Source organism: Tachypleus tridentatus, chromosome 2 (assembly GCF_004210375.1).
Source record: "Tachypleus tridentatus isolate NWPU-2018 chromosome 2, ASM421037v1, whole genome shotgun sequence".
In the NCBI taxonomy this organism is placed as follows: domain Eukaryota; kingdom Metazoa; phylum Arthropoda; class Merostomata; order Xiphosura; family Limulidae; genus Tachypleus; species Tachypleus tridentatus.
The window spans coordinates 52,923,525-52,939,598 of record NC_134826.1 but is presented as its reverse complement, the minus strand read 5'-3'; the positions used below and the strand labels follow the sequence as shown (position 1 = coordinate 52,939,598).

At 34.9% G+C, this 16,074-nt stretch overlaps 1 long non-coding RNA gene across 1 annotated transcript in view; it reads right to left on the bottom strand.

The window, feature by feature from the left end:
- Positions 1-6,593: 6,593 nt before the first annotated feature.
- Positions 6,594-16,074, bottom strand: part of LOC143243825 (uncharacterized) — a 29,773-nt gene continuing 20,292 nt past the window's right edge. The window contains exon 3 of the long non-coding RNA XR_013024779.1: positions 6,594-7,735. This is a non-coding gene — a long non-coding RNA (uncharacterized LOC143243825). The remainder of the gene's footprint in view (positions 7,736-16,074) is intronic.

Below are 16,074 nucleotides of genomic sequence, written 5' to 3'. Positions count from 1 at the left end.
TTTCCATTCTCTTCGGATGACAAGACTAATTGTTTGTTTCAGTGTAGTTTCATCCTGTAACGCGATGTCATTTTCGATTTTCTATGAGAAGTTGTTGCTCTAAATTTTGTCATTTCTGAAAATTCATGTTTACTTGTTCAATTAACGTGGGTTAAAGTGAGAAAAATTTATTTATTTTAATATTAATATATTTCATTATTGACGTCGTTAAGATCGCATAATCTTACTATAATGAACGCAGCGTGTATATACGTATCTATATATGTATCTAACCGAAATAATAATTAGAATGTAGCGCTATCTATTAAATAATTCCATAAAGAAATTTACAATTAGGGTATTTAAGATACAGACAATTAGAAAAAATAACTATAGTGTGTGCGTAACCATTTATTTATGATATAACAAATTTTGAATAAAACTATTAATCTCACAATAAGAACACAACTTTCATTAGGACTGTACGTGATGGTTTGATTATTTTTTTATTAATGTAATTTTAAATGAGAGTTCTTAAACACAGTTGTTTTTTCATTAAAGTTACCACTTTTAATATATAAAAATATTATAGTTTATATCAGCACAACCTGAACACTCTTCCCACGCAGTACTTCCCACAAAAACCCTTTTTTAAAACAAAACGTTCGCGTTTCTTATATTTTTTTGAGGTATAAATACTACGATTAGTAATTATTAGCACAGAAAGCCGCCGGTAGGGCGGCGTTTGTGCTACTATAAAGAAATATATTTTACTTTAAGAGCAAATTTAATATATTTTGAATATCATAACTCCGTCACAAATCTGTTAAATATCCCTGTAATATGTGTGTATATTTTATATCTCTGTGATATATATTTGTTTCATATCCCTGTGATATATATGTTTCATATATCTGTCATATATTTATTTCATTTCTTTGTGACAAATGTGTTTCCTATCTTTGCAGCTTATCGTTTTCATATCCTTGTAACATCTGTTTCATATCGTTGTGATACATTTGTTTCATATATCTGTCATACATGCGCTTTATATCTCTAAGATGCATATATTGTATAGGTGTGTGTTTTCTTATAGCAAAGCCACATCGGGCTATCTATTGACGTGTATTGTAACGGTCTAAAGTGAGCAGTCCACTACAATAAAGGTTCAACAACAAAAACACAATTTATTTAATTTAGAAATAAATTCAACACTCACCAAAACACAGTGAATAAATAAGTGTCAGGCCAGAATGTCACACCAATATTAATAAACAATTTATCGTAAATCTTAATAAACTAATAATAATGGAATCAGGAAAAAGTACAAAAAATAAAACATCTAATTACAAAAAATAAAAAAATTAAATGCAGCAAATATAACATTCCAACGATACCTTTCCACATCACTAACGACTTCTAGTAACAAACAACAATAACTATACCATTCAATAGCCATCTTGAGACTCTCTCTCTTTATTAAGTTTCTGGTACGGCATTTAATTACTGAGTAGGTCACGAGAGTACATCATCATATGATCATAAATTTGCATACTCTTCTGGTATATTAGTAGTATTTTTACGGCGCTGCTAGGATATCTGGTGTCAATTTCATCATACAGAAATAATTATGTAAAAGGTGAGATAGAGCTTTAATTCAACTAAAAATTTGTAGATAAACTAAATGATACAAGGAAATATTAAATGAACGATAAATAGAACCATAATCATAACAAAATATATAATTTACTATCCCATAACGTGTTTTATATCCCTGTGATATTTGAGTTTTGAGTCCCGATAGACCTTAGATGTAGATACGTTTCACACTATTATCAATGTGTTTTATCATCGCGTGTTCTCATCTTGCTTTTGTTCGAACAGAATATGACAAGAATATCCTACAGTAGCTTCCGTTTCGTCACGTGACAAGAATATCATACACTAGGTTCCGTTTAGTCACATGACAAGAATATCATACAGTAGATTCCGTTTCGTCACGTTACAAGAATATCATGCACTAGGTTCTGTTTAGTCACATGACAAGAATATCATGCACTAGGTTCCGTTTAGTCACATGACAAGAATATCATACAGTGGGTTCCGTTTCGTCACTAAGAAGTTAAGTTTTGTTTCTTTAAATTTCTTTGCCGTTTCACGTGTTATGATATTATCGTTAAAGAATGTGTCAGTTTACGTTTTGTTTACTGAGTCGTCCATTAAATTTACTTTTAATTTATTGTCAGACAAAAGTAATACTTAAGATATAGAAGCTTTTACAATGTTAACGTTGTCATACAAAAACAAATGCGGTCTTTACTTTCCATACGGTCTTATATTAATGATCTTGTGTTTGCACTTACACAATAGATCTGTTGCTTCCAGAACAAATGGTGACTTATGCACAACTTGAGTTAAAGGTCAGGTCATTGGATCCTTAGAGTTGCTAACCACAGGGCGATCTGTCAGTAGAGGTCATTCATCATTTTCAAGGCTTCTCTTAACTGAACAGCGTGTGTATGTGTTTTCTTAGAGCAAAGCCAAATCGGGCTATCTGCTGAGTCCACCGAGGGGAATCGAACCCCTGATTTTAGCGTTATAAATCCGTAAACTTACTGCTGTACCAGCGGGGGGACTAACCGAACAGTAAGATTGATGTTAACTCTTATAACGCGCTAAGCATTTTCGGTAATAATATTATTATTGATAAAAATACCGGAACCAATCATACCTCTAGTATATGTAGCGCCCTCTCGGGAAAGTTGTGTACCTTATTAAAACGGCATTTAGTATGGACATAGTCGAAACATTGATGTGATTTGATTTTTAAATAAAGTTAATTTTTGAAGAAGATAAATTTATGCAGGAATATCTATATTAAATTACAAATAGATAAATAGGTATAAAATAATTAGCAGACGAAACTTGCAGCAGTTACACAAATCGTGCCTAATTCATTTTTGTTTTGTTTTTTTATTTATTGCATAAATTAGAAACAATTGGTCTGCTACTTCTCTTTCTAGTTAACATAACATTACTCGTTTCATTGTTGGCTACAATAACGTTTAATATTTAACAATACTGAGGGGATTCAAAACCAATACTGTTGTGTTATTATGTTATTAATATAAACACTAAATTAGGGTAACCTGCTCAGATGAATAACACAAACAAACGAATTTTCTAATTTTATTACGAATAGACGCATTGTTTCACCTTGGGTACCCTCAATATTACCGACAGTTTCGGCCGTAAACCCAACAATGTCTTACGAAGATTGACTAGCTTACGGTCCCTCGCTGTTACAGCGGTAAGTCTACGGATTTATAACGCTAAAATCAGGGTTCGATTCTCCTCGATGGACTCAGCAGATTGCCCGATGTGGCGCACATACACTAACTACTGTTAGTTCTAAGTTCACACGCTAGGCTAACAATGCGAAATATCCTCTGTAATGAAAAGTATAATAGTAAAGACAAATTTAAAACTGTGAATATTTTAATCCATATTGTTAATGAAAATAACATTAAGACAAGAACAGTTTGTTACTTTAGAGTAAAATCACATTAGGCCATCTGCCGTGTCTACTGGTGGGGAATCGAACCCCAGAATTTTATACTCTAAGTCCGTAAATTTGTCACTATCCCACCAGAGGGATAAGGAGGGGTTCGAGCAAAATTAAATTTTGTTTCATGTAGCCTGACTGTAAGAAAAATTCTGGTATAATATGCTATGTGTTTCGTAACAGGTATTATTTAACAAGATTACAAAACGAAAACTGCGCATGACCTCAGGTTTGATCAGCGTATTGTAACCAACTCCTTACGTGTACAGCACTGACTTATCTCCCTGGAGCTTACATTTTTTTAAATTTTTTTTTTTTTACTTTTCTCTACAAGGACATCACTTCCAGAAAATTGATGAGCGTAAAGCAGTTGAACACATTTTGGCCTCTTAAACCACACCTGCAATTTACGAAACTGGTACGCGATTCTGCTCACATCTTCAATATCATTAGAGTACGTTTGTTGGTTATAATCTGATACGGTTGACCTATACTCTATAAATTCTGCTTTCTTTGTTACACACTCGTATCTTATTAGACACTTCTTTGAAAGTTTAAACTTCAATATTTCACTTCAACAAATATTGGTACTTGAAGTCACACAATAAAAGTTGAGTGGCAGAGTGGAATACATCTTGTAGTGGAGGTGTTAAAAAAGTGTCAGTTTCATTAAAGTTGTCCACCTTTTTCTTTCCCGGTTAACTTTAAAATACTCCAACTCCAGACGTCTTGGACAATAGTCCTAATCAAGTGATCAGTGATGTCGAGAAACCCACTTGTTGATCAAGACTCTTATCTCCTGTGAGAGTTAACCGCCGTACAGAGACTAAGGCTGTTAAGCCCATGGGCTATGAATGCGCCATTTTTACACCCAACTGTTCGTCGTTATTTTCAGACTGTAGTGCGTGGTAAAACAGCGACTTAACACGTGTTTCCAAGGTCCTCGATTTCCTACGGAGTCCGAAGGCAGATGATTACAATGATTTTAATTAGGCCTAGAGGACTTGTTTAACGAATCAATGATTTTACACGTTAGGAATAAATACCCTCACTCTTGAGGTTGAAATATCTGATTTGAAATAATACAGTACTTAAAGTTCGTGTTATTACCAGTTAAACACCACGTTCTATAAACACAACAACATAAGCGTAATGATAACATACACGCATAACATACATACGAATATAGTTGAGTCCCATTATACATAGGAATACAGCTGAGCCCCAGTACACATATGAAATTCATTCCGAATGTAACAGTTCTATAGATGGACAGACATGAAGACAAATCGTTCTAGTATTTCTATACTAAGACAACAAGATGATATATGTTAGGACATTGTTAGTTTATCTTATTTATAGACTAACACAACAAGGTGATCTATGTTACAACATGGCCAGTTTATGTTGCTGGCTCGCTTGTTCTTCTCAGTGGTAAATACAGTTAATTAAATTAAAATGAATAAATATAACTATGATATCAATAATAAATAATTAATAAGTAAATTGTAAAGTGTCGATAAAATCTTACCCGGATTTCCCTTTATAAATGATTTAAATATGGTTTGTCGTACTTTATGAACATTAGTATTGCTAAAGAGTTGAACTGGAACTGTTGGATTCTTCTAAACAATACTAGAGTAATTTTAAATAGTTAAACTGGAAGTGTTTAATTTTCCTCAACAATACTAAAGTAACTCTAAAGAGTTGAACTGGAACTGTTGAATTATTCTGAACAATAGTTAAACTCTAGTATTGTTGACGTTCAATGTATTAATAATATAACACGCAGTTCAAGTCCCTTCTAATTAGATTATACAAGAGTGATTTGATGTACGGATTAGAGAGTTGTTCGTTTGAATTTGATTGTAGCATAAGAACCCAAATACTGTTCTGTAGACGACACAAAGTAATACTTTATCAGTGTTATATAGTTCCCCAAGTCTTGCACATAATTCAATATTGCTCCAGAAATGGAAACAGATGACGTTAGAGACGACTAATCCAGTCGTTTCTATGTCATTATTCTCTCATTTTCACTTTCAGAGATTCAACCTGCTAAATCGCCTTTCTCTCTCCACTCTTAAGGCACAATAACCAGTAGTTGTATGGACCAGCTATTGACGTTCCCCCAAGTCACATTTTCACAGTAAAGAACCGAACTTCTTAAGGTCTCACGCAATATTCTAATTTTATTTAACATGCGTGCCATTGAATTTCTTTGTTTTTAATTTCACACAAAGCTACTCGAGGGTTATATGTGCTAGTCGTCCATAATTTAGCAGTGTAAGACTAGAGGGAAGGCAGCTAGTCATCACCACCCACCGCCAACTCTTGGGCTACTCTTTTACCAACGAATAGTGGAATTGACCGTCACATTATAACGCCCACACGGCTAAAAGGGCGAGCATGTTTGTGCGTGCCATTGAAACTGTTGTCTTAGTGAAGTATGAATGAGGAAGATTTCCGTATTAGTGTACGTACAGTACGGTGCTTTGTTCTTAAAAACAGATAATCTGGACGAAATAAAAATTATACATGCATACGTGTTGCGATTGTTGTTTTTTGTAATTCTAAAAAAAAACCCATTTGTTTTGTTTTAAATAAAGCAGTATTAGTAAAATAAACAAATATTACGTGATATTAACCATCCAAAAGTGTATCAACTATCAAAACTTATTGAAACTAAGCAATAAAGAGGGTAGTTTGAAATGCAGACCAAAAATTTTGAGTTTCGTATTAAATAATGTTGCCCACCACTCTTTGTGGCATAACTTTATGTTTGTGGACTTACAACACTAGAAACTGAGTTTCGATACCCGTGGTGGATACGGCATAGATAGCCCATTTTGGAGCTTTGTGCTTAGTTCCAAACAAACAAAGTAAATAATATAATCTAAGACACATTGTTCTTCATTTTGCGGTGAAACAATTGTTTAGTAACCAATATTTATATAACTGAACAGCGCAATCTATCACATGCATGGATAGGTGATTTGGGTGCTTTGCAATTCTTAGGCAAAAGAGTAGTCCAAAAGTTGGTGGTGGGTGGTGATGACTAGCTAGCTGCCTTTCCTCTAGTCTGCTAAATTAGGGACGGCCTAGCGTAAATAGTCCGCGTATAGCTTTGGGCGAAATTCAGAACAAAAGAAATATATTTTCTGAATTGTTATGCCTAATCTCCATAGAAGCTGCCTATGTTTCTACAAACAGGCCTCACGTATGTTTTCCTTAACTACGTGTAATTTACGGGAGAATTTCTGCGGGGTTTCCATCAGGTACTCCCCATCGACCCCTAGTGCTCAGCTTGTTCGTTTTACCGAGCATCTGGTTCGGTTTCGTCACTCCCTCTTCCACCTGCGTGGCCCAGTCAGCATGTGTCTTTAATATACATTTCGTCTACAGGTTAACTCTCTCAACTTTATTGAGGAACGATTGTAAATGCCTGCTTAGAACATCTCACGATTTAATTAAGACATCAGCTAAATCCCTTTCCAAGCATATTAACAGCCAATTATAAATATATAAACACCATTACGACCCTATAAGAAGGTTCGTGCACCCGTAATAAAATAAGTGATTGTTAACAGCCTTATAAATACCAAAATAATACAAAATAAAACGGACCAAACTCAGCTATTTTGTAACTTACACTTAAAAATTCAAGTCAACGTTTGTGCTCTGTTTTACATTAATTTATATATTTAGGTTTATAAGTCCCTAAGTTTGCACTTTGGTTCACACACACAAAAAAAAGTGTTGTATTTAAGGTTGTTTTAAATATATCTGGATTTTATTTACAAGATGTTTATTTGGTATTTTTTTTCGTCATAAAACTTTTATGGAAAAATCTCTTTTACAGTGAATAAGATGATTAAAAACATAGGTAGGCAAGAATTTATTTCGAAAGATTCAAAAACGGCATATGCACTATAGAGGGCAGCACGCTACAGAAATTCGATTTCTATGCTTCATTTGCTGTATCACAATAACTTGAGAATGATTCATGTAGTCTCGAAACTGTGGCATTTAGAACTCGCTGACGTGATGGGTAAAGAGAGAGATGTTTTCTTTCAGTCATGGCATCCTTAAAGTCTAATGTTACTGATGTGCTACTCAGTTTAAAAGTGTTGCACAAAGTTGCCAATGAAGTCGATCTTCAAAACGGTCTGAATGTATTATTGCACGTAACTGAAAATAAAAAAAGAAAATTTTTTAATAATCTCCATAAACAACACTGGAAAATACAAACTTCTAAAATGGAAACATAAAGTTATTTTTTATAATCATTAGTTATTTTCCACACTGAGTTTCATCCCCTTTATCCCGTTGCTCAGCAGTAAATCTGAAGACTGAAAACGCTAAAATCTTCGTTTCGATACTCATGGTGGATACAACACAGATAACCCATCATATCTCCCTGTACTTAAGTACAAGCAAATAAAGACCACAGAATTATGTCCTTTTTGTATTCAAAATACACGTAGATGATGACGTATTAAAGAGTTTATGAATGTTATGTAAATAAACGTCAAAATGTGACAGAATCAGTTCATCTGAGAATATTCACCTGACTTCGGTTGTTATGTTTTAGTTTCTAAAATTCTTTCCAGAAATACAATATTTACAGGACTCGTAGCGTTGAACATAAATCCTCTTAAGCTAAACGAGCCTTTTCAAAGAGGCACACCCTCTTCAATAACCCTAGCAACGTTCCAAGGTCTTTTAGCGTATTTCACTCATGCAAGGCCACTCCCTTATCACCGCCTATTTCGTCTAGTCCCGCCCATTGACCTGTTAAACTCAACAAGAAACTCCCAGTTCCAGACAACGGACGCCATTATGGTTGGCTTTTTCAGTAACAGAGAAGAAAATAGGAGAGTAGGTGAAGGGGACACACTTGAGAAAAAATAAACACCGTCTGGTCTTCCAGATCGACAGACAGCACGTGGCTACACTTGTTAAAGGCAGTTGTAAAAACTCAAACATTGGTCTCACAAGCACTTATAACCTGTTAACTAAAACATTTTCTTAGACAGAGAACAAAAAAAAAGCAACAAATCAAAAAAGAACAATTCGTTTCTCTAAATATCTTTTAACTTAAACATGGTTGATCTTGAACGAAACATCGCGAACAGCAGCAAATGAAAAAACAAGTGAAGTCTGTTACCATCTGAACAGACATGAAACTTAAGGGTTAGGATTTACCGCGCCACCGCCACCTTTATCTAATTACAGTTACATTGTAGGAGTAGTACTTAAAGTTTACCAGATTACCACCATCCTTATTTAACTACATTATATGTTAGGAGTGGTGGTTAGGATTTACCCACCATCCTTATTTAATAACAGTTGTATAGTCGGAGCGGTGTCTCATTTTAACAAATAAAACAGAAACTGAAACTTAAAACATCCACATCACATATAGCAGTCTAACTTCAGATCACATATAGCAGTCTAACTTCAGAATGACATTTGTCTCATCGAGATACAGAAGATATATCCTAATATCCTTGATGACAAGAATAATCTCAAATAACAGTTTTGAACCGATCATTACAAAATATTGCGAATAAAGTCGGCTAGTCTCGTGCTTCTTATTTCGAAATGTTAGACCAAAACAGCTTCTGGTTCCTTAATCCAATCCTGAAGTAGAAATTCTCCTAAACAAACGAATTGTTTATTTTGTGATGGATTTAAAAGGTTCGAGCTAAATATGTAGAAATAATCTGTGTTATTAGTAAATCAAAATGAGATTTTGTTTCGATTCCGACTTCAGGATTGGATTAAGCTAATACGTAATCGTTTAAAACTCCGTTTTCTTGAACGGAAACTTTATATATGTAGTATTCATTAGTAAATACATTTTGATATTTGAATGTGTGTACAGAAAGTTAGGACGGCTCTAGAGGTGGTAGTGACGTGTTTTGGTCCGTCAACAGCAAGACGAGCGGTTTGAAGAAGGACCTGTCACAGCACGGATATTACTGGAAGCTTCCAGCAATGGTAGAGATACATTAACCTCTATTTACCACCATCGACTTTAAGTATACCTTTCGCATATTTTAACATTTTCCAAGAAGTACCAAAAGTGGCACACAACACTGCTCTAATTCCACAAATCTCGAGTTTGTACTGGACACGTCAACAGAGTCGGCCATAATTGTTGGTTTGCTAGCAGTTCCACTTACTGTCATGGATAATTCCAGTGGTAATAATAATCCGTTATAGTAGAAATATAGAATTCATTGTTGAAAACTAGGGCCCTAAAAGACGCGACAACAAATCTGGTGATTTTTTAGGCTTAAGTTCTGATAGAATGGTTATAAAATGATAACAAAAGTTGACATTTATTGTATAACTAGGCTAAACTTCAACCGTTGATTGTATATTCAGAGAGAAATAGCGGGAAGGAAAACAAACTCTTAGCAGCAAACAAAATTCAGTTAATATTAACCAATAAAACATTGCATATTTTTAACACTTACACGAATGAATGTGATTTCCACTGTTCAAATTCCGCGTGGTTTCACATAACAGTTTCTCTACTCTTTGTTAACCTGAAGATGACCTAGGAAGATCGAAACGTTGTTCTCTGCTTATCAGTAAAAGTTCTGAGATACAGTTTCTCTGAGTTCTCTAAATTATGTTTCTTTTCTTGAATCCCCCGATGAGTCATCTTATAGACTTAATATGACTAAGTCAGAGGTTCGATTCTCCACGGTTAACAGAGTGCAGAGAACTTCTAATGCGTTAGACTAGACGCACTTATTTTTTATGTCATATGTTTTGTTAAAACTAGAAGAGCTCCCAGTGGCACAGCGGTACGTATGAGAACTTGTAAAGCTTGAAACCTGTTTTCGACAGCCGTGATGGGCAGAGCATAGATAATCCTTTGTGTAGCTTTGTGCTTAAGTACAAATAAAAAACGTGATTTTTATGGGGAAAAAAGTACGCGAACAAACGCTTTATAACTGTATAAACTAAAATACTTAACGTAATGAAGAGTTTTAAATTACATCTGTTTCGGGGAAAGAAAGCTATCAATATGTTTCTTCATCGATACTATTGATTCATGACATACTTTTCATCGAGTCTCTTTAGAAACAACAGCATTTTGATGACAAGACCAGTACTTAAGCGATGTCTGATAGATAGCTTTAACAAAAACTGAAACTGAATGTGATAGTTTCAGTGTTTGTAACTAGCAGGCTGTCTTATAGTTAGCTTTAAAACCAAAACTGCAGCTAAATACAATAGTTCCAATATTCGACGCTAGTAGACCGTTTTATAGAGAGCTTTCAAAACCAAAACTGAATCTGAATGTAAATAGTTCCAATATTCGACACTAGGAGAATGCATAACAAATAGATTCGATAAAAACCGAAATTGGATATGTAGTGGATCTTAACTACGAACACCTTCGGCTGAACAGAATATATTGTATTACGCATATTATTAAACCACTCATAATATGTTTGTTTACACAGGTTTATAACGCTAAAACCCGTGTTTCCGTACTCAGGGTGGGTACAGCAGAAATAGCCCACAGTATAGCTTTGTGGTTACGAACAAAACAATGCTAGTATAGAATGCAACAAAGGCATGGTAGCAGAAGACGTTGCTTTGTTTCAGCGGCGAAAACATTTAAGAAATTCCTTATTGTCGACTGTACATCTAGAGGCCCGGCATGGCCAAGCGTGTTAAATCCGTGCGACTCGTAATCTGAGGGTCGCGGGTTCGCATCCCCGTCGCGCCAAACATGCTCGCCCTTTCAGCCGTGGGGGCGTTATAATGTGACGGTCAATCCCACTATTCGTTGGTAAAAGAGTAGCCCAAGAGTTGGCGGTGGGTGGTGATGACTAGCTGCCTTCCCTCTAGTTTTACACTGCTAAATTAGGGACGGCTAGCACAGATAGCCCTCGAGTAGCTTTGTGCGAAATTCAAAAACAAACAAACAAATGTACATCTAGATTTTACAGAGTGTCATAGCTGATGAGAATGTTCGAGAAGTTGCGGTCCAAAAGAAAGCATGATGGATACGTTATTTGTCCCTTGCATGTGCCCAGGGATGACCAACAGCACGTGCGTGACGTTATTTTGTTTCAGTATAGGACGAAGCAAAGAGTAGGCGGTAGGTGGACCTCTAGCTATTAATCTCTGTGTGCGACTAAGTTTTTCCGTTCACCACACAACAATATTAATCGTAAGTGCCTCTACCAAAGAAAAACGAGTATATTAACATTTACATTTTATTTACGTGAAGATTCGCATAAGGAAAAAAAACGTCTCGTGCAGTAGAATGTTTAGTGCAAGAGAAAACGATTATTCGACCCAGATAAAACCATAATCGGAAACCCAGAAAACCCACAGTTAAAGGTCTATCAGTTTTTGGCTGCTTAATCAATAACCTGCGTCAAAGAAGAAAAAATAGTCTATGTGACTCTATATTCAGTACACTTTACTACTGTATAATATTTTTTGAATATCTAAACGTTATTTAATTTAAAATTTGGTTGCTGTTATTCGAATCAAATAGCGTATAATTTTAAACTTCTCGAGATAAATATTTTAACAACTTTAGTCCCCCGTTGTGACAACGGTAAGACTAAAATTACGGGTTCGACTCCTCTCGGTAGATACAGTAGATAGCCCCATGTGTCTTTGTTATAAGACAACACGTGGACACAGACTTAACTCTGATATTAGAAGGGTTCAGGGCGTTAGTGACTGGATTGTTTAGTTGTTTTTTTGCGTATAAATAGCGTATAATTTTAAACTTCTCGAGATAAATATTTTAACAACTTTAGTCCCCCGTTGTGACAACGGTAAGACTAAAAATACGGGTTCGACTCCTCTCTTGTAGATACAGTAGATAGCCCCATGTGTCTTTGTTATAAGACAACACGTGGACAATATACTTAACTCTGATATTAGAAGGGTTCAGGGCGTTAGTGACTGGATTGTTTTGTTGTTTTTTTGCGGTTGTAGGAAACCTTTACGATCTTTCTCTGGGAAGATCAACAATATATTTCACTTCTGGTCTTGTAAAGTGGTTATAAAAATAACATCAACAATATATTTCACTTCTGGTCTTGTAAAAGTGGATATAAAAATGACATCAACAATATATTTCACTTCTGGTCTTGTAAAAGTGGTTATAAAAATGACATCAACAATATATTTCACTTCTGGTCTTGTAAAAGTGGTTATAAAAATGACATCAACAATATATTTCACTTCTGGTCTTGTAAAGTGGTTATAAAAATAACATCAACAATATATTTCACTTCTGGTCTTGTAAAAGTGGTTATAAAAATAACATCAACAATATATTTCACTTCTGGTCTTGTAAAAGTGGTTATAAAAATGACATCAACAATATATTTCACTTCTGGTCTTGTAAAGTGGTTATAAAATGACATCAACAATATATTTCACTTCTGGTCTTGTAAAAGTGGTTATAAAATGACATCAACAATATATTTCACTTCTGGTCTTGTAAAGTGGTTATAAAAATAACATCAACAATATATTTCACTTCTGGTCTTGTAAAAGTGGTTATTAAAATAACATCAACAATATATTTCACTTCTGGTCTTGTAAAAGTGGTTATAAAAATAACATCAACAATATATTTTAGTCCTGGTCTTGTAAAAGTGGTTATAAAGGTAACAAAGAAGTAGCTTGGAAGATAATACGTTGCGGCCATCTGTCAGTTATTATAGAATAATAGGTTCCCTTTAAATTACAAAATGTCTATTATGAAATCTTCTAAGTGCACCTAATAGACATCCTGAGGAAACTGTATTTTTCCAGCATAGAATGGACTGGAATCCGCTCAGTGCGCCCTGCCGTGTCACAATTACAGCCTTCCGCTAATAGGTACTTACCACAGGTCGTAGCCCTCTTTAAAAGCCCTGTTATTTTCGGGCTCACCATGTCGGTAAAATGAGGGTTTGTTTTTTCTACTAAAAGACTTCTGGGTCTGGCTGTACCTTGACGGGAACACTCGGCACACGAAATAGAGACAGACCTTGGTACAGAGACTATATATGGCTGATTGTTGGCTGTCCACTATTTTATTATCTAGCTCACACAAAACATCAAACGTATAAGTACAGATGAAAGTTCACAAGATATATTTTTCGTTACTCTAGCTAAATATTATATAATCAGTGTTAGAAAACTTTGTTCAGCGAAACAGGTTGATTTCAGTTTCTTGCCTGTTTATGAGGTACAGATAAAAAAGAAAACAAGTTTTGATTATTCGAGATATTTAATACACAATAATATGTATGTATAATATGTATTAATAAACAATATGTATGTATAACATGTATTAATACACAATAATATGTATGTATAATATGTATTAATAAACAATATATATGTATAACATGTATTAATACACAATAATATGTATGTATAACATGTATTAATACACAATAATATGTATGTATAATATGTATTAATATACAGTAATATGTATGTATAATATGTATTAATATACAGTAATATGTAAGCCTATTTTATCTTTTCTATTCTAAACTTGTTCGTCGTTGTTCAGAACGTTATAACATTGTTTGTCCTCTGATACAAACTACAACAAACATCTTTACTGAAGCGCATTTCATTGCATAATAACGTTATTTTCGTATTTCTCTTTTTTGTGATGACCCCGCATGGCCAGGTGGGTCAAGGCGTTCGACTCGTACTGTGAAGGCTGCGGGTTCGAATCCCCGTCACACCAAACATGCTCGCCCTTTCAGATGTGGGAGTATTATAATGTGACGGTCAATCCCACTATTCGTTGGTAAAAGAGTAGCCCAAGAGTTGGCGGTGGCTTGTGATGACTAGCTGCCTTCCCTCTAGTCTTACGCTGCTAAGTTAGAGACGGCTAATGCAGGTAGCCCTCGTGTAGCTTTGCGCGAAATTACAGAAAACAAACTTTTTTGTAATGTATGTGATTATGACGCCCCCATGGATGATTCTGAAATAATAATAAAGAATCAAAATATGCATTCACTTTTACACATATTCTCAGCTGTGAATGGGCCTTAAAAATAATAAGAACGAAAATACGTATATTTTATCACCTTCGCCTGTTTCTGACGAAAATTTAAATTTAATTTGTGATATAAATCCTCCGTGTTATTAGGGTTTGTTGGAACGTGAACTACAAACCTATTATAATTACTACGAGTAGTATTTAATTCTAAATCTGACTGTTGTAAGACAGAACTTGCCCTCTGCCCTATCTCTGGTGGCACAGCGGAATGTCCGCGGACTTACAATGCTGGAAAACGGGTTTCGTCGCTACTCGTGGTGGGCAGACCACAGATAGCCTATTGTGTAGCTTTGTGCTTAACTTTAAACAAAGACGGAATTTGCATCAACCTAAGTTGTTTTTCGTGTCACCATAGCAACGTTAAGAAGATTATTTACTTATATTACGTTTAAATAACTGCTTCATCTAAAAATCCCTAGTATTTTTAAATTACATTAAAGTTATTTCTAAATAATTACATTTTTTTTCTGTCAAACAAAAACTAACGACCATCGAGTTCGTATTAAAGAAAGGTTTATTATGCCTACACATCTATAGATGCGCTGTTAACTCGGTATAATAAATTTGTGTTGTTGAGGCTTTATATTAAACTGTTATGGTAACCAAATCTATATCTTTCAAATCAAATTATTTACTCTGATATATTTAGAAATTGCACCCGACAGCCAGGTGGTTAGGGCGCTCGACTCGTAATATGAAGGTCGCGGGTTGGAATCCCCATCACATAAAACATGCTCGCCCTTCCAGCCGTGGGGGCGTTATAAATGTAACGGTCAATCCCACTATTCGTTGGTAAAAGAGTAGCCCAAGAGTTGGCGGTGGGTGGTGATGACTAGCTGCCTTCCCTCTAGTCTTACACTGCTAAATTAGGGACGGCTAGCGCAGATGGCCCTCGAGTAGCTTTGCGTGAAATTCAAAACAAATAAACAATTTAGAATCTTAAATTACATATGACCTATAAAGTTTACAATGAGAAATACTGAACTAGCTGTGGTTGAAAAAAACAACATACTCTGACGTCATTACTACGGACACCACCCCTCGGTTTACATGCAGGTTTACGACACTAAAATTTGGGTTTCGACACCCCTGTTGAGCAGAATACAGATGTATGTTTGTTTCTCATGTTTGTACTTCATCACACGTTACGATAAGCACTGTTCGTAATCCAAATTAATAAAACTGATACGATTATCAGTAGCGAAATGCATTGTGGGAGAAAGCAGATACCCAAGCACCACTTCTGCTTTGTTAAACCTTTTACTATTGTTTAAAATCATTCCAGCAACAATATAATGTTTGTTGAGAAAAGACAATAAAACAAACAGTACAAGACGTAACGTTTTAGTTCGTCCGATATTTTCCAATAATAATGGCATTTCTTTTGTTCTCTATTATTCAACTAAGTACAAGACGTAACGAAGCAAAATAAATTGATAAAATTATGCCACAGGAAAAT